Source organism: Furipterus horrens, unplaced genomic scaffold (genome assembly GCF_987537825.1).
Source record: "Furipterus horrens unplaced genomic scaffold, mFurHor1.1.pri manual_scaffold_13, whole genome shotgun sequence".
In the NCBI taxonomy this organism is placed as follows: domain Eukaryota; kingdom Metazoa; phylum Chordata; class Mammalia; order Chiroptera; family Furipteridae; genus Furipterus; species Furipterus horrens.
The window spans coordinates 20717342-20738148 of NW_028327183.1; the positions used below are offsets into that span (position 1 = coordinate 20717342).

Consider the following 20807-nt stretch of genomic DNA (forward strand, 5'->3'; position numbering starts at 1 on the left):
GTTAACCATTTATCAGCTGATGGTGGGCTTGTAACACCAGGTCTATTTTATTCTCCTGCAACCTATGCCAAGCACTGCAGAGTATTTGTAGTCACAAATACCATCAACATATATTAATGCTCAATCTTTAGTCAATAGGTTTTCCTTAAGGTTTACTGAAATCCTTCCTGCTGAAGTATTAAACAATTGTTGCAGGTCATAGATTAGAGGTGTGCCAGCCAGCATACATAGCTGTGACTATATATATAATCTGTAAATTTTTAGGATGATAAATCCTCCTTTTTGGCTCCCCATTGCCATTTTCAAAACCTTTTGTTATTTTTTCTTATAAATAACATATTGTGCTGAGCACCATGCCTTTCTTTAATTTATCCACATAACACACCAGTTGTTGGTCTGTGTAGTAGAAGAGAGTCCGAGTCATGAACTCATTCTTAGCTTGAGTTCTTAAAGCTCCCCAGGCTTTTCCATTATATGTGTCTAAAGCCATTTCTTCTCTTCCTATGTTATATTAGTACAGCTTTTTTCTTCCTGAAGGGATTACATCCACATCTGTTTCTATTAAACACTGCTCTGCTTATCTTTCCTTTTCTCCAAATTGTCAAGGGTGCTTCTTTCTTCTTAATTCTCTGTCCTAGTCTCATCTCTATGGAGATTTATCTAAGACATACACTGAGGAAATGTCTTATTAAAATGTAAATAGATTCTCAACATTTTAAACACATTCAAATCATCCAAATTTGGCTATTTGTGTGTTGAGTTCATGTTTCTATTTCTAAAAAAAAGTATTTAAAAATCAAAGATAGCAAATTTAATTAAATGGGGTTATTGCATGGTGGAGGGGGGCAAGACATTTGGAAGATTATGTATAATTGTTTTTATGGGACAGCTTTCTGTACAATAATACTAACAATTTATATTCTTTCTTACATTTGAAGGAAAAAACCTTTTTATATTTGTTTGAGAATAAAAGCGGTTTTATGGTTTTCTACCTGGTTGACAGAGCATTTTGTCCTTTCTTACTGCATTAAAGGACTCTAAATCCTGTTTTGACACATACAGGATGGAAGTGTGTCTCCTCTCCCCAACCTACTCTTGGGATGCAGTGTCCTTTATTGATAGGGATAAAATTCTGGAAATAGAAAATTGCGACTTGGCTGGTAAAACTCCTTATTTGGTTCAGATGACTATTTTCAAGATAATAAACAGAAACTAAATCAAGTGATATGACTCAAAACATTGTGAGCTTTAATAAATCGATATCTACAAAAAATAATTTTGGAATCAGAAGGCTCTACAACAGTGAGGTATTAGTATGGTGATGACTACATATAATAAAAGTTTCATAGGAACTATTTTAATAGCCATCTTTCCCTCTCTCCAATGCTCTCATTCCCCTTATCTAGTAAGCTCATTTCATACTCCATTTGAATCTCCAGTTACCCAGCACTTGGCTTCCTCTACTTTTGGAACCTGTGAAGATGCTGGCTATGGGCTCTAGAAGGGGCTGGCTGTAACCAAGAATGAAGATGAGGCAGCTGGCAAGCTGTCACCCAAGATAAAATGCAGGGAGCTTTGCAGATTAGAACCAGACTGTAGTCAGAGGTAGAATGTGAAATAACTTACACACATGGATGTGTGCACACAGCCATATACACAGACACATGCACACATAACCAGTGATTAAAGCAGAGTATTTTCTGAAGGAAACAAAAAATGCAACATCCCAGCAGTTAACGAAGACACACAATTTGTTCACTCATTTACTCATTCCTTCCTTCATGCTTTCAATATTTACGTTAACTCTGACTCAGTGCTCTGCACTAAAGAAGATGTAATTGGACAAAAATGACTAAATATCTTTAAGAAACTAGAATTTGGGGCAATGTTTCCATATATATGAGACTAAGTCATCATAAAAAAGCCTCACATTTAATGTCTTCAGAATGCTGGAGGGCACTGCTGGGTGCCTGAAAGAAGCCCACTCATTACTGGGCTTTGGGAGTTAGCTTGCCAATAAAAAAAAGGCAAACATGTGAAGAAAAATCATGGGGTGATGGTTCCTGTCAGGACCACATCTAGTAAAATTCTCGGAATTGATTCTTTTAGGATCAGTTACTAGAGATATAGGGGAAGGCAGTGAAATAATGGAGTAACTTGTATGTTTGCTTTCCTTGGGGCTGCCAGAGAAATGCAGCAAACTAGTTTGTGTTTGATAAGTAAAAAAAAAGATTAAGAACAGTAAAAGGGAAATAAAACATTAAACGGATTTCACTAGCTCACAGAAGATGAACTTCTCAGTACCTGTTTACTGGCTACATTAGTTTGTTTCTCCAAACCTGCTGCAGCTCTATATAGATTGTGTAAATGTTAGCTGAGATGACCCTAATGTGACACAGGGGTACACAAAGATGTGGATGTCAGCAGTGCATGAGTGCACATAGCAGGAAAATGTTTGAGCTTTAAAGGTAGAAACACCAAAACAGTGTATTAGAGTAAAATGTTTCCACTGGTTCAGCTGAGAGTTTGGTGAGTTGTTTTCCCAGACTAACAAAGGAAGGATGTTTCCTTTATGTGTTTGGGGTGGTTATAAAATGAATGTAATGTTCCCCAAAGGGGCATCATTCTGAGCATTATGTTTTCCATTCACACCAGGGGCACTGATTTATAATTACTCTAATGGAGTCCAGAATCGGGACAAATGGATATTCACAGCCCATTTTCTTCTTAGGCACTGAGTATATTGGGCACACGCCACCACATCAACTACAGGGTGCATGTGAGGTTTGTTTATTTCAGCTTGCTTGCAAAGGATGTGCGTTTCTAGGTCACTGATTCCAGCACAGTGGTGTTCATGGCAAACAGTGTATGAAGGGGGATTTATATGCAGTATAGCTGGATGGACTCTGGTTTGGTTTGCTCCAGTGGCTAATTCTAAATGAAATCTGGGCACCTACAGGTAGCATCTTAGCTAATGAAAAAATGCACTTGAGTTTGGACTTACTGATAGCTGAGTAAATTAAACTAAAACATACTGAACGGGCAACATGAAAAAAAAAAAAGCTATTATGAACAGCAAGAGAAGTGACTAAAATATCTCCTTTAGTTTCAGATTCTGTTTCACATTTTATTGTGAGGGAGTCTATTAGCAAAAAAGATAAGATTTCAAATTGAGATCTTCCAAGTGCCTGTCTGTCAGAGCATATCATCTATGAGATGCTGTTAGCTGTTTTACTAAATTCTAGGAGCACATACTTACTTATCTTTCTAAGTTGGCTACATTAAACCTTGATGGTATTCAGGTTGTTGACACATAATTTGTAAGAGGATTTAGTTTTCCTTACACTGCAATATGAATTCTGAAATGGAAATCTAATCTTAAAACTAGTGCAGGGAAATTCACAGAAACATCTTAAAACACTAGTGTGGGGAATCTTGAAATATTGAGAAGAATACCTTTCCAGGTGTCGGGAGAACTCACTGTAGAAAGAGCAGGGTCATTAATAGCTGATTTGCCGAGCCAAATGCAGGCCACATGGCATGTTTTAGGTGATCCAAAGAGTAATATTTGCTTAAGGGTGCAAATGTCTATCTTTGTATTGAACTCTGAAGCGTGTGCTGCGATATAAAATAGACATCTTATTTTTAGTCCTGGCAGGAAAATGAGGTATTATTAGGTATTATTGATTCTAGCTTCTCTGTTGAGTTTATAAAGAAATAAAGGACCTGAGGGGCTGTTGCCTGTTGTTGCAGGATCACTCAGGGCAAGTTGGCTCTTAAAATATTTAGTAATGTTATGTACACAGACACAAGTGCGTATACATATACATGTGTATACACAGGTGCAGGGATGGGCAAAAGGAGGTTTACAGTTGTGAGTATGAGAAAGTTTATTCTTACTTTATTATTTATTGTATTATTTATTTTGATTACAACTGTAAATCTAGTTTTGCCCACCGCTGTATATATGAAACTATGTGCATATGTACATGTGTGTGTGTAGTGCTCTGAATGGATTACAATGTAGACTCTGCTTTAGCCCACACACATTGTGCAGTTTTGGACAAGCTCTCTTGCTTTGAGATATCATCAGGTCACGAGGAGCCTGCATTCAGTCTCCGGTATCTTCTAGGCTAACATCTTCTGAATCTACTGAGAAAGAGTCTGAGTGTCTAGACTTTCAACCATATTATATGATGGAAGTCTGCTATTCTCTAGACACTGCCCTAGGTGCTGGGTACACCATAGTGAAGACAATAGACAGAAGAAGGTGACATATGAGCAACAACTTGAAGAAGGTGAGGGAAAGCGAAAAGACTATTCCAGATAAAGAGAACGGAAGGGTTGAGAATAAAGGATGAAGTCAGAATCTAGGTCATTGGGAGAGCATGACCTATTTTCTGAGTTATTTGGGAATCACTTTTAGGGCCTGGGAAAGTGACATGGCTTGACCGATTTTAAAATAAGCTGCCTGGCCCTGGCTGGTGTGGTTCAGTGGGTTGAGCATCCTCCTGCAAACCAGAAGTTTGCTGGTCTGATTCCTGATCAGGGCACATGCCTGGGTCGCAGACCAGGTCCCCAGGTGGGGGTGTGTGAGGGGTAACAGATTGATAGTTCTTTCACACATGGATGTTTCTCTCCCTCCCATCCTCTCTCTCTGAAGATAAATAAATAACCTGTCTGCCATGTTGAGAAGATTCTAGGTGGCTTGTAAGGAGACAGGGGAAGTAGGTAGAAAAATCAGAAGGTTATGACAGTAATTCTGTAAAGAGATGATGGTGCTAACACTAAGACATTAATGGAAGAGGTAGTGAGAAGGGGTCCGATTCTCTATGTATTTTGAAAAATACAGCTAGCTGGGTTGCTAATGGATTGTGTGTGGCTGTCACAGCAGAGGAGAGAAGCAGGACACCCAGGTTTAGAGCATTGAAAATGGAAGTATGTAATATCCATTTACTAAATGAGAAGCCTGTTGGAAGACCATGTTTGAAAGATTAGGTATTTGTTTGTTTGGGTGGGGCATGCATTCAATCTTAGACACAGAAACCTTGAGATGTCTATTTGCACTCTCAGCAGAAATGTCAAGTACACAGCTAGAACTGAGGGGAGAAGTTGGGAACTGTCAGTGTACCTGTGACATTGGAAAGTTGTGAGGTCACCAAGACGTGAGTGTGCATGTAGATATAGAAGACGTCCTTGGAAAAAGCCTGGTGCACCTACAGGGTTTGGAGTCAGGGACATTTGGAAGAACCATAAAGCAAATTGAAATCAGTAATCAGTGAGAAAGGAAGAAAGATGGGAAAGTGGCGTGACCTGGAAGTGAAGTGAAGCAAGTGTTTTGAAGGAATGACCCACTATGTCAAATATCGCTAAGTCAATGTGGGAGAAACCAAATTAAGATAGGAATGAAGGGGAAAAGGGCTTCTTCTACTTTAATCTTTCACCAACGGGGATGAGGTGCTGTTGCCTCTCCTGACCTTACAAATCCTAGAATTTTAAAACTTTTTGTATTCCCTTTTATTCTTTCTTTCAAATGGAAAATTTTCTCTCTCAAATTACCTTTTCAAATGCATTCAATATAAGAAACTTATGCTATTAATATTTTGTTTACCAATTACTTCCCCTGGAGCTACAATATGACTAGGTACACGAACTGTCTTAGAAATTATCATATGTTACTTGTTACTTTGCTACTTCATAATGTGGCTTGCCACTTTCTAGCTTGTAATATAATTTTCTGACTGCTTATGCTCTAAGCCAATGCTACACTAAGATTTATATATTAAGGTTTTTAGTGGTGACCCCTTGAGAACTGATCAAATGCTAGGCATTCCCAATTTATAATGGTCTAAAAGATCAAGTATTTACTTATTTATTTAAGCATTTATTTTCTTTTAAATTGAATTTATTGGGATGACATTGGTCAACAAAACTACATAGGTTTCAGGTGTATAATTCTGTAATACATCCTCTGTATTTTGTATTGTGTGTTCACCACCCCAAGTCAAGTCTCCTTCTGTTACCATTTATGCCCCCCTGTACCCTATTCTACCTTCCCTCTGGTAATTATCATGCTGTTGTCTGTGTCTATGAGATGGTTTTTATGTTTTGTTTTGTTTATTGTTGCTTAATGTCTTCACCTTTTTTACACCCAACTCTGTAAGCCCTCTGACAGAAGTAGAATCACTGGTCAGAAGGCAGTTTCATTTTTAAGTTTTCAGGGAACTCCATACTGCTTCCTATAGTAGCTGCACCAATCTGCATTCTCAGTGCACAAGGGTTCCCTTTTCTTCACATCCTTGCCAACACTTGTCATTTGTGAATTTATTAATGATAGCCATTCTGACAGGTGTGAGATAGCATCTCATTGTGGTTTTAATTTGCATTTCTCTGATGATTAGTGACACTTAGCATCTTTTCATATGTCTATTGACCATCTGTATGTCCTCTTTGGATAAGTGTCTATTCAGGTCCTTTGCCCATTGTTTAATTGGATTGTTTTATTATTTTGTTGTTGTTGTTGAGTTGTGTAAGTTCTTTATAGATTTTTGATATTAATCCCTTATCAGATGTATCACTAGCAAATATTTTCTTCCATTTAGTGGGTTGTTTTTTCAGTAGAACTTCCTCATGACCCAGCAATTTCACTTTTGGGAATATATCCAAAGAATCCCGAAATACTAATTCAAAAGAATATATGCACCCCTATATTTATTGCAGCATTATTTACAATAGTCAAGATTTAGAAACAGCTCAGGTGTCCATCAGTAGGTCAATGGATAAAAAAAGCTGTGGTACATTTACAGAATGGAATACTACTCAGCTGTAAAAAAGACAGAAATCTTACCTTTTGCAACAGCATGAATGGACCTGGAGAGCATTGTGCTAAGGAAGTAAGTCACTCAGAGAAAGACAAGTACCATGTGATTCACTTATACGTGGAATCTAATGAACAAAGTAAGCTAACAAAATAGAAACAGGCTGATAGGTTCAGAGAATAGACTGACAGCTGTCAGAGGGGAGGGGATTTGGGGGGTAGGTGAAAAAGTGAAGGGACTAAAATAACTAACTCATAGATGCAGACAACAGTGATTACCAGAGGGGAAAGGAGGGATAAATGGTGGCGGAAGGAGACTTGACTTGGTGTGGCAAACACACCATACAAAATACAGATGATGTATTATGGAATTGTATACCTATAACTTATATAATGTTATTAACTAATGTTACCCCAATAAATTCAATAAAAATTAAAAAAGAATTATTTTATAATGATATAAGTTCTTTCTCTAGGAATCAGAAAGCTCAGTGGAACTGATAAATATCCATTGATAGCCTGTTGTGTTATCTGTCTCTTCCTTCAGAGTTTTCAACCCAGCACTCTAACTTCTCACCTCTTAACAGTTTCCAAATTTAAAAAGAAAAATAAAATCTCACTGGAAAGATCAGCTTTGTGTTTTCTCCGAGATGAATCTTGATTCCCTATGCACCTCAAGACTACAGGACATTTGACTCTACCTCTTAAAATATTTTGACCCAGATTCCTAGCTTTCATTACAAACCAGGACCAGCACAAAATTTCCATGAAAAAAAAAAAATCCCTGCTGTTTCTACTATTATATCAGTCCTGCATGACCAGGAAAAGCTTTGCTGGTTACTCTTTTCCCCAAGATAGGATTTTGCCTGTGTAAGCTTCCAAGTTAGGATCTTAAGTCATAATTAAAAAGGAATTATGTACAAAATTAAGACAATGATGAAATGAAACCCTCCCTGCTGCCCTCTTTGTGGCTTTGTGTTGCAAAGAACTCTAAAGGAATTGAGAAACCATTTCAAAACAAGAAACAATGTGCTCCCACTTAGGATGCCCCTAAACCGGCCCATGCCCAAGTTACCTGGCAGATCAGATCAAAATTAGAATTCCTGTGTTGTACATCGTTCAAGCTAATTTGAACTGTAATTGCATAAACAGAACAATATAGTCGAAGAAGTGTGGTTTTTACAGACAAGGTATAATCATTTTCTAATTACCAATTAAAAACTCTCTACAGTTTATTAGAAAATAAAACCTTAGAATGTTCGGTGAATTACAGTATGCGGATTAGCCCAATTTTCTCTTGGAAGTCCTCAGGTGGCAGAAATATAAATAATTCACTGTGAAACCCTGCTTCTAATTAGTATCCTGAAGCCAAAATTCATGCCTCCATGCTTTGTACCTTCTCTCCTTCTCTACCAGTTTATTTAATCCAAGTTCCAGGGGAGAATGATATTGATTCCAGTCACTCTGAGCAATTGGTTTGTTGTGACTGCCGGTGAAAGATCAACTTTGTAAATACCAGTTATTCAAAATGGTTCATTTGCTAAAAGTTTCTGAGCAGCAAGTTAAAACAGTTGCCTATACAGACAGCCCACAACTTAGGATGGTTCAGCTTACTTTTTTTTAAAACTTTTCAGTGGTATGGAAACAATACACATTCCAGAGAAATCACATTTTGAATTTTGAATTGTGATCTGATTTCGGGTGGTGATAAGTGGTGTCATGCTCTCTTGTGCTGCTGGGCAGTGACAGCAGGCTGCAGCTCCCAGTCAGGCACACCATCACAAGGTTAAACAACCACTCTCTGCAGGGCGCTGTGTTGCCAGTTTTTTTGGATGGTGTTCTGAGCATGTTTAAGGAAGGCTAGGCTAAGCTCTAGTTCAGTAGTGTAGGTGTATTAAATGCATTTTGAATTACAATATTTTAAACTTATGATGGTTTTAATGGAATGTAACCCCACTGAAAGCAGAGAAGCGTCTATATTTATATAATACATAGGCACTGGATGAATAGTCAGAATACCCAGGTTCTAGCCTGGTTCTCATTCCTATCACTGTGGAGGAGTGTGTGTGTGTGTGTGTGTGTGTGTGTGTGGTGTACCATCAAAGGTTGTGTCTGTCCAGCCTAGTCAACTCTATTCTTGCCCCAGTCTTTGAGTCTGATGTTTAAAACTGGTTTAAATACCCGAAACTGGTTTTTGAATTGGTTCATTTTTATCATTTCTATAGGTCTCTCAAGAAAATGCTTTTAGTCTTTAGAAGGACCAAAATACATTATCTAGACTAAACATGTACTGTTTTATTTAAAGCCGCACTGTTCACTATGATAGTTACATGTGGCTACTTAAATTTAAATTAATTAAAATTAAATATAATTAAAAGTTCAGTTCCTCAGGTACACTAGTCACATTTCAAGTGCTCCAAAACTGACCGCGGTTAATGGATACCATATTGAGCAGCATGATGTAGAACATTTTCATCCTCTTAAGAAATTTTTATAGGCTAGTACTGACTTAAAACAAATTACAGCCCTGACTGGCGTGGCTCAGTGGGTTGGGTGTTGTCCTGTGAACTGAAGGGTCACCCGTTTGATTTCCTATCAGGGCACATGCCTGGGTTGCAGGCCAGGTCACCAACTGGGGGCATGAGGCAGCTGATCAGTGTTCTTCTTTCACACATCAATGTTCCTCTCCCTCTCTTTCTCCCTCCCTTTTTTTCTCTCTAAAAATAAAGAAAATATTTTAAAAAGTTACACACCTCAAAGTGCACAGAGTAATTTCCTTACCCCTCTAATATCAGAATATTTCAACCATTGTACATTTTGCCATAAGTTCGTGGAATATTTTTATTCACTCCTTTATTCACTTAGCACATATTTATCAAGTACCTAATATGTTCCAGGCATAGGAATAAATAAGATAAGGGACACGCATGCTATTCTTTCTTATTTGGTTCAAACAATTTAAGTATTGTGGGTATTGAAAATATCTTCCTTTTATACGATTGAGTGTTCTAATTAGGAAGTAAATTAATTTATATTGAACCTCCTAATACGACAAATTTGGGAAGTAACAAATACAGTATAAAATATAGGTGGGGAAAGTAAAATACAAGCGTATACTGATAGGTGATCTTAGAGCATGTCTATCATTGCTTATTGTGGATTTTCTTTCCTTTTCTGAAAAACTGTAATTTTAATAACATCAAAACTCAAGGAGATGATTGAAGGTTATGAGCAAGCATACATGAGATTAACTTTCAAATGAGGTAAATAGGCAGATCCAGAAAATTTACAAGAGAAGTATCTGAGCAACATAATAATTAATGGATTATAAGCAATACAAGATAACATTTGCAAAGACAGCAATTTATGGCTTATGTGGGTTTTTGAAATTAGTGATAGAACATATAATTACATATAATTACCCTTTAAGACTCTTATTTCAACTTTTACATTCAATGTATTATACTAAAAATGCAAAGCCACACTTGACTGTATTTGGATAGTTGGTTTGATCCTGCAGTGAGAAGAGATTATGGTCCTAAAATAGCCTGTGGTATGGAGGATTTACCTAGGATTTAGGGGCATTCATTTGGAAAGCTAGGGTTAAACAGTGGAATTGTTACTTAGGGAAGGTTAACCTACTTCCTATTTCTCAAGGGCATTTTGCTGAGAGCAAGAGTGTAATTGGACTGAGGGTAGTTTGTAAATCAGCATAAGAAGGGAACATGGTTTGATATGCCAGCCTCTTCCAACCTCTGTGTGAGATCAATATAATTTTTTAAAAATTAATTAATTTATTTATTGTTTTTCTATTACAGCTGTCCCATCTTCCCCCCATTGCTCCCCCTGCCCCTTGCCCGACCCTTTTCCCAGAGTCAGTCTTCCTCCCACTGTCCATGTTCATGAGTCATTTAAACTAGTTCCTTAACTGAGATCAATATAGCTTTGATTTAAAAACCATTGCCATCTCTTCTCAAAGCCAAGTTGTCCACATTATTGATTTCCCACATACTCTCTGGTTGGTTTCTTGAGATGCTGTCTTCTGTTGAGTAGCCTTAATGTTTCTCCCTCTCTGCTAAGATTAGCAGGGACTTTTAAGCCATTAAATGCAATGAGCTTTCTTTAGTCTACATCTCTCTCTATCTTCAGGGAACATCTGGTTCAATTTCTTTTTTCTGAAAGCAATCTCTCCTGCTGGCACCCAAGGCACCACACCAGTTTGACAATATCCCATTTTGTTCTAGTTCCGCAGCCACCATCTTGCCTGGAGCCACCAACAACTTTGGGTTATTGCCTTCTCTCTGCTTCCCCTGTTTATCACTCTTGCTAGAATTATAAATTTACAATTTAAATCGATCATATCAGCCCCCACTTAAAACCTTTGATGACTTGCCATTGCATTTAGAAGGAGATCTAAATCCCATAGCCAGATCAATGAACCCTGAAATGATCAGTCCTCGAACTCTCCAGCCTCTGTCATTCATTCAGTTATTTTACCTAATTCTTTCACTCATTTAACAATTATGTGTTGAGCACCGTTCTGAGATCTGAGTGAACAACACAGGCTCAAAATATTGCCTTCCTGGATCTTATATTCTCTCAGTACCCAAGAGTGATAGGAAGATTATAATACAATACATTAAATGGTGATACAGGCAAGGGAGAAAAATAAGGCAAGGAAGGGTGTGTGCATATAGAAGGTTGAAAATATAGAGAGGGCAGGGAAGGAAGGTTTTAGTGAGAAGCTGACATTTGAGTAAAGCCTTGATAGAAGAGAGGGAGAAAACTATACAGATATCTTCGTGAAGATTCCATAGAAAAGAGCAAATGCAACATCTTAAGTGCGCCTGGATACTCTAGAGACAACAAGGGGGTCAATATGAGTACCTCAGATTGCACAAATGAGGTGGTCATAGTGAGAAATGCGACAGAGGAAAGGGCCAGGTCATGTAGGCCATTGTAAGGACTTTGATTTTATTTGTAATGAGATGAAAAGCCACATGAAAATAATTTATGGCATTGACTTCTTCATATACATTAAAGACTTTCATAATTTCATTATTTTTTATTTTCTGATAAGAGAATACATATTCTTTTATTCTTGTGATAATTGTTCACACTGCCAGCATCCCGTGGAAGGAAAATTTATGTAAATGGGAACCCAACTAATAAAAGATATTTGATTCGTCCAAGTGATTATGCAGCAAAATGTAACTTATCATAGGTTATGAATCATGTTTACTGATTGTTAACAGCCCTTTGTTTTTGTTAAACATATGTTGAAGGGGAGGAGAGAATGGAGGTTAAACATAGCCTCTATGGTATCTTCACATTTGGAGACCTCACAGAGTTGGGGTCTTTTGCTAGTCCATTTTGCTAATATTTTCCTGCCCATGTTTGAAATGAATGAAGTCTTTGCTCTTTCTCTGTATATATATATAAATTTATCTAACAAAGGACTTTATTTAATGTAAAAACTGGAAAATTAAACAAATTTTACCTGGCCAAAGAGGTGACTATTCTCAATACAACCTTCCCTTCAGCTGTTTATCTAATTTTACTATATATTTTAAGTTTGACACATTAATACCTGTCACTCTTTGAAGTCCTTTCAAATAAAAATTAATCTCTACTACTTCTATAATTATTTTTATCCTATTGAGTCTACCATAATTTAAAAATATTTTAAAATATTTTGTGAGAATAATGCTAACCTTCTTTTTCTCTTAAAATATCACTATACAGATTTATTCTAAGGGATCTATGCACAAGTAATTGATGTTCTAGAAAGTAGAAAGAGGTGAAGGAGAAATTATCAAAACAAGAACATGAAGTTCTCACTAAGAGCAAAAGGACCTAGGGCTTCAGGTTGTGTATGTGCAATTATCCAATAAAATGGGTAGAAAAAACCCTGTCTTAAGCATTTCATTGATTAAATAGAAATTTCTAGGAAGAAAAAAAATGATCACCTAAAACAGGGAAGGGAAAATTAAATCTCAACCACAAAACAAGATGTTATAGAACAATAAACTAGTGCTATTATTATATTCTGAAGGAATGGTGTTCAACCTTCAATTCTCTAATGAACACAGTGTCTTATAGAATATGAGCAATATTAAGACACATAATCACTTAGAAAAATGGATGTACCTTGTGCTTATTCTCAGGGACTTGAGACTGTGATCCAACAACACTTGGTACAAGTGCTATATGAAATGTCTTGCCTTTTATATTTTTAGCATTTTAAGGTACGTATTTTATTCTTCATTCTTTTAATATTAATTCTTTAATATGTATTTTTAAAATTTCTATAGTTAAGAACAGCCCTTTGACTTCCTTACAGTATACTGTGAATAGGTGGGACATATTAGTAAGCGGGGAGATTTACCCAAGCTCAAAAGATATTTCAACTGTTGACTTAGTCATGACTTCCCCAAACATGTCAATCAATGAAGAAAGCATAACAAGTTACCCTAACAGCAGAGGGACTCCTGGAGGAACTCCTGGAGAACTTTCCACATGAAATGCCTAGTGAAAGTGAATGTGAGACCAACACTATTCAAAATTAATATGAGAAGAAAACAGAGATTGAGAGTCAACATGTTTCAGTTGATAAAGATTCCCAGCAAAAGTCATCCCTGATGCAGAATAAAGCTGTACCATAAATCTCCCCCCAATATGAATAATTTAAAAAGAAAACACCTAAAATGAGATATTCAAAAACTAAGATAAAAAATAGACCAAAACAAAACAAAACAAAACAAAACAAAACCCAAGAAGTGTTACTAGATTTGGCTAAATTCAGGAAAGAGATTGAAATAAAAGATTGGACTATGTCAGAAGTAGCTAATAAATTAAAATGGTCCCAAAGGCAAATGTAATTAAATAAAAATTTAATAAAGGGCATTAAAGAAAGTCAGAAAAACAAATAAGATAATAAAAATTAAAGTAAGACTAAACTGGTTCAGAGAAAGGGTAGTTGAAATGAAATAAATTTCTTATATTTTTCTCTCTCTGTTTATTATCTATTTCTCTGTGAACCATTCATCTATTTACCTATCATTTATCTGTCTATATAACGATTCCTTATATGCATTATATTTTTGAATAATTTAAAAGTACATACAGAATATATGTAAGGTTCCTACTTCACCGGAGGGTGGGGGGTGTCTAGAACGTAATACCCGCGATAAGTGAGGGAATACTGTAGATTGCGTGCACCAGGCCATTTATGGCCCTTAACACTTTGGTATGTATTTTTGATGAATGAGGATTTTTGTTTACATAACCATAGTTGTCGGCAGCCGTCCGTCTCGAGAGACGATGGTGTAGCTTCTTAAGAGTCTATCTGCACCGCCGAGAATGGCTGTGCAGTCCAACTCGGGAGTGACACGGTATCTGTCTCCTCCCGTGTTGAATCGACATCTTGCGATGACGCTGGAGTGTCCTCTCCAGTGAAGCTGAAGCTACAGAGCCTGAGCAGGGTGATATGGAGGGTCTGCTGTTGCTCATGCAGCAGACCCCCCCTCTCTTCGCAGCTGAAGGGTCCAAGGGAAAGACGGAGTCAATACAGCTTGGCTTCAGGTGCGCCGCAGGAGTTGCCGGTGTTGACTACAACGTCAAACCGCCTTAGGGACACCGGCTCCGGATTTTCTGTCGGGGTTTACTCCCTTAGCCTTTCCCCTGAAGAGGTATGCCGCAAGGCAGCGGAGGTTTTTTGGAATCAGAGTTTTCCTTCTCTGATGTGCCCTGACTGGAAGATCGAACCAGGGACACTTAGCTCGCAGGCCGACGCTCAATCCACTGAGCCAAACCAGCCATAGTAGAGTTATTAAATTCAGGGAATTTAACATCAAATAATACTGTTGCCTATTCTATAGGTCATATCCCAAGTATATCAGTTGTTCCAATAATATCCTTCTTAACTATATTTTTACAGTGAAGGATCCAGTTTAGGATCAGATACTACATTTAATTATCATGTCTCTTCAGTGTCCTTTAATCAACCTTCCTTGGTCTTACATGAAAAATACAGGCCAGATATTTTATAGAATATTTCTCAGTTTGGGTTTCTTTGGTGTTCCCTTGTGAATGAATTGGTGTTATGTATTTAGGGTCTGAATACCACATGTGATATTGTCCTCAATTATGTCCGGAAGCACACATGCCCCTTTGTGTTGATTTTTGTTGTTGTTGTTGTTGAATAATTGGATTACGTTGCTGTTATCTATGTTTTTCACTATAAGTTTATTTTTTAATTAGCTAAAAGGTATGAGAAGATACTTGAAGGATATATAAATAGCCTTCTTTTCTTCAAACCTTTTCCCCAATGTGAATTTTGCATCCAGTCATGATTCTTGCCTGGTAATGCAGGATGCTCCAGGCTCATCTGCTAGCTCTCCCATACTTTTTCCAAGGAGCCTTGCTTCTTTCAAGAGAGGAATGGCATTTGGAAACCAAGACCTGGGATGTCATTGGCTATGGGAGGTTTAGCAGAAACTTCTAAAAATCATATTTTTCTCTTACTTTTAATTACAGTCCAATCACTGAGGATTATTCTTCAACTTATCTTGTTAATTTTTTATTTTTCACTTTTTCTGTAGTGAGATTTACTCATTTTTTCAGTCCTACAACACATGCAAAATTGTTTTAATTTATTAATAGTGTCAAAGTGTTTTCCAGCATGATGGTGCCAATTAACACTCCCTCCAGCAGTGTGTGGTATTTTCAACTGTTTACATCCTCACCTACATTTTAGGAATGTCAATGTTTTTAATATTGCTTATTTTTAGATATCCTAGCCTGGGTACAGTGATATATCACTGTGGTTTTAATTTTCATTTGTATGTTCTTGATGACTGATGAGGTTTTAACCTGTTCCTTTGTTTATTTGCCATTTGTATATCCTTATATGGGTAAGATGTATGCTTATATTTTTATTGCATCATCTTGTCTTTTTATATAACTTATATACACACTCACATATAAACATTCTAGCTAAGAGTCATTTGTGGCAATTATTATATTTTAGGGAATATCTTCTCTCAGTCTCCTTGCTGCCTCAAGCTCATTAATATTTTCTCCTATGTTGTATTGTAAAAGTTTTATTATTTTACCTTTACTATTTAGATATTTAAAACCTCTAGAATGCTTATTTGCAACAGCATGGATGGACCTAGAGGTTATTATGCTAATTGAGTAAGTCAGACAAAAAATAAATGCCATATGATTTCACTTATATAAAAAACAAAATAATGAACAAACAAAATAGAAACAGGCTCATAGAAACAGAGCAGACTGATGGCTGCCAGAGGGGAAGGGGTGGGGAGATGGGTGGAAAAGGTGAAGGGATTAAGAAGTACAGACTGGGCTCTCCGCTGCTCCACCTGACACACAGCCACGTCTTCCTGCGCAGTGCCAGCAGCAAGTCTGAGACACGATGGTGGAGGTCGGAATGAAGAGCTTTGGCTGTATTGGGCACCTGGTCACCAGGGCTGCTTTTAACTATGACAAAATGGGTATTGTTGCCATCAATGTCTCCTTTATTGACCTCAACTACATGGTCTACATGTTCCGGTATGATTCTACTCATGACAAGTTCAAAGGCACAGTTAAAGTTGAGAATTGGAAGCATGTCATCAATGAAAAGTCCATCTCCATCTTCTAGGAGTGAAATCCTGCCAACATGTAATGGAGTGATACTGGTGCTGAAGATGTGAGCCCACTGGTGTCTTTACTACCATGGAGAAGGCTGGGGCTCACTTGAAGGGTCAAGAGAGTCATTATCTCTGCCTCTTCTGCACATGCCCATGTTGTGATGAGTGTGAAGCATGACAAGTATGACAATTCCCTCAAGATTGTCAGCAATGCCTCCTGTACCACCAACTGCTTGACTCCCCTGTCCAAAGTCACCCAGTCCATGCCATCACTGTCACCCAGAAGACCGTGGATGGCCCATCTGAGAAGCTGTGGCCTGATGGCTGAGGGGCTGCCCAGAACATAAACCCTCCATCTACTGGTGCTGCCATTCTGTGGGTAAGGTCATCCCTGAGCTGAATGGGAAGCTCACTGGCATGGCCTTCAGTGTCCCAACCCCCAATGTGTTGGTTGGGCATCTGACCTGCTGCCTGGAGAAGCTGCCAGATATGATGACACTAAGAAGGTAGTGAAGCAGGCATTGGAGGGCCCTCTTGAGGGCATCCTGGGCTATACTGAGGACCAGGTTGTCTCCTGCAACTTTAACAGTAACACTCATTCCTCCACCTTCAATGCTGGGGCAGGCATTGCCCTCAATGACTACTCTGTCAAGCTCATTTCCTGACAATGAATTTGGCTACAGCAACAGGGCATGGAAATTATGGTCCACAAAGCCTCTAAAGAGTAAGAGCTCCCTGGACCACCAGCCCTAGTGAGAGGAAGAGAGGCCCTCAGCTGCTTGCCCCAAATTAATCCCACAACGCACTGAGAATCTCCTCACCTCCACAGTTTCCATCCCAGAGCCCCTGAAGAAGGGGAGGGGCTTAGGGAACCCTATCTTTGTCTTGCACCATCAACAAAGTTCACTGTACCCAGCCAAAAAAAAAAAAAAAAATAGAAGTACAAATTGTTAGGTATAAAATAGTCACAGGGATATAAAGTGCAGCATAAGAAATATAGGCAATAATATTGTAATAACTATGTATAGTGCCAGGTGGGTACTAGAAATATTAGGGGAACACTTTGTAAAGTATATGATTGTCTAACCACTATGCTGTATACCTGAAACTAATACAAAATAATAATAAATGTAAAATGTAATTGAAAAATTAAAAAAATACCTCTAGAATACTTAAAAAAAAGTATTGTTTGCCTCTCACACACCCCAAACTGGGACCTGTCCTGCAATCCAGGCATGTGCCCTGACTGGGAATTGCATCAATGGCCTTTTGGTTCACAAGCTGGCTCTCAGTCCATTGAGCCACACCAGCCAGGGCTAGAATACTTTTGTGTATTGTATGAGGAAGGGTTGAGAATAATTCTTCCACATTGAAATCTAAGTGATAGAGCATCTTTTATTGAAAGGACCATTCTTTCTTGTCCTTTATGGAATGTCACATTAGTTAAAATCCGCATGTCTATATTTGTATAGCTGTGTTTTTAAACTCTATTTTACTTAATTGGGATATCTTTCTCTTCTTGTGTCTTAATTACTGTCTTAATTATAATAAGTCTTAATACCTGATAATGTGAATCCTTTGATTTTGTTTATTTTCAAAATTATCTTAGATATTTGTGCATATATTTAGAAGGAGATATTGATAGATATTATCCTCTGATGTTTGATATTTTATTTTTTTCTCTCAATAATGTCTTTAGTTTCCTGTGAAGTAGTGCACATATTCTGATAGGGTATTCCCTAAGTATTATTTATGCTTTTATAACTATCATTTTAAAAACTAACTTTTTACTTCTTTCTCATAGATAACATTGAAACTTTTTCATCCTGACTATTGAGCAATTTTGCTAGACTTATTTTAATAGTTTTCCTGTGGAATATTTTTGGATATGCCACATGAACAACTGTGTCATCTGTGACTAATCACAGGTATATTTACTTTCCACTTCTTGTGCTTTGGTTTCAAAGCCAAGGACCTAAGCTATCATGCTGAATAGAAGTGATGCTGGAGGGTACTTTGTCTTGTTTCTGATCTTAGTAGGTAAGGCTTCAATAATTTACCTTTAAGTATGATGATTGCTGTAGGTATTTTGTAGACCCTCAGTTTCAAACTAATGTCAGATTCTTCTATTTGTAGTTGGATAAAGTTTTAATAATGATTTTTCAAGTGCTTTTCTAGCACCGATTGAGAAGATCTTTCCTTCTAGTATGAATTGTTTTGTTTTTGTTTTTCTTTTTCTGTTTGGTTTTTCTAATGTGGTAACAATGTTGAATTCCTGGAATAAATTCAAATGATTGTAATATGTTGTCTTTTTACATATTTATATATTCTATTAAAATTAATTTTACAACTATATCCATGATAGATATTAGTTTGTAATTCACTTTTTTTGCAATGTTCTTTTCAGGTTTTAATAAAAAATCTGCACTGGACTCATTTAATAAGAAGGAAAAGGGGTCAAGAATGTTGAGTTCACTTTTTTAGGTTTCATGTTTCTCTAGCTACTTAGTTCCTTGACTTCTGGCTGCCTTGTAGCTCTCTGATATCGTCAACCTGATGCTTTCTGGGCATCTTTTTAAGGTTTTCTTGGTGAGAGGCTCATTTTGCTGCACACTGACCCATCTTAGTTGGAGGTGGAAGACTCTCCCTCATTTTTAACCCCATTTCTAACTGTTGTTATTTCTCACAAAGGGCTGATAGATCAAGAATTTTTTGGCTGTGTGTTACAAGTATTCATTAGAGAGTTTTAGACTGCTGTCTGTGCTCACCTTCTCATGGTTGAATGGCTTAGGAATGAAGAAGAATACTTACTGAGACAAATGCTTCTGTCAGCTTGACAATGCTCTTTTCAACCTGGGTGCCTATCAAAGCGAGTTCTGCATGGATCATTACCCATTGGCTGTCCTATCCTCATCTTTTAAGATTTGTTTTAGATGATGCTAGCCTGCAGAGGTTTCTGTTTTCTGGTACATACAAGCTTTAGTTGTTTTAGGAAAGTTAAGAATCATGTCCTTCTTGGTTTCACTGATAAATAATGCTTATTTTAATGCTGATAGACTCTCTTATATACATGTCCTGGAAAGATTTCATTTGGTAAAGTCTGGATGGATGTTAAATTAGGCAGCAAGACACACACACACACACACACATAATGCACACACACAATGCACACACAATAATTCTAAAACGTGAAATGAAATTTAAAAAATTTTAAGCTTTTTTTCAATTACAGTTTACATTCAGTATTATTCTGGCTGAGAATTTTGTGTTTTCTATAGGTTTTCTTTGTCCATGTTCTTCCTTAGAGTTCTTTGAACATCTGTCTATGATAATATGTAGTAACTGGACTGTGTTAATTTGTGGAAGTGTTTTTCTCAGTGTGTGAATTTGAACTTGTTCACTTTATAAGACTACTTTTATTTACTTGAATACTTCAATTACAGAACAAATCCAAATTTTTACATAGCATTTGGTGCACATTTTGTGCAGATTAACTACATCATTTATGTCAAAAGTTACATTCCAAATTTAAGACACGTGCACTGGCTCTCTGTCCAAGTCCAGAGACAGGTATTAATTAGGAAGAAGTTCAATGGTACAGTAGTCCCCCGCTATATCGTGGCCTCACTGTATCATGGGATTTTTAAAAATATTATATTATTTATCGTGAATTTTTTGCTATATCATGGGATTTTGTTGTACTGTATATGTGTGTTGTTAAAGTTATGTAGGTTTAAGAGTGTAGAATAAATTTAAGGTTCCTATTCGCAGGGGGGTTTGGAACGTAATACCTGCGATAAGTGAGGGAATACCACAGAGTGAAAAGGACACTGGGAATTAGGATATTTATTTCCTGTTCTTGGCACTGCCCTTGGGAAAATGGCATCAGTATTGTGACTCTGTTACTTAATCTGTAAAATGAGGCAACTGGACTACTATTGTTCCTCAAGGTATTCCTTTCTCTCTTTTTAAAAAAATTTTTTTCAACCACAGTTATATTTAATACTATTTATGCACCAGTTTCAGATGTACAGCAAAGTACAGAGTGGTCCCCCCACTGCCCCAAGCACCCACCTGGGCCCATATTTAGTTATCTCAACAATATTGACTACTTCCCTGTCCTATGATCCACATCTCTGTGGCTATTTTTCACATACAAAGTGTTTAAAAACCATCTTTGCAATCATGTTTCTGGGGTCAAGAAAGTTATAAAAAGTTGCAAAGTCCCTTGGTGTATGTAAACTATAACCATGGGGCTGAGAAGCCTGTTGGGGCCAAACGACGGCAATAATGATAACCACAACAACGAACAACAGACAATGCAGTTTGCATTC

General features: G+C 37.3%; 1 pseudogene; it reads left to right on the top strand.

Annotated features, from left to right (window-relative positions):
- The first annotated feature begins 16256 nt into the window (after positions 1–16256).
- Positions 16257–17226, top strand: LOC149994244 (glyceraldehyde-3-phosphate dehydrogenase pseudogene; annotated as a pseudogene).
- Positions 17227–20807: the final 3581 nt, after the last annotated feature.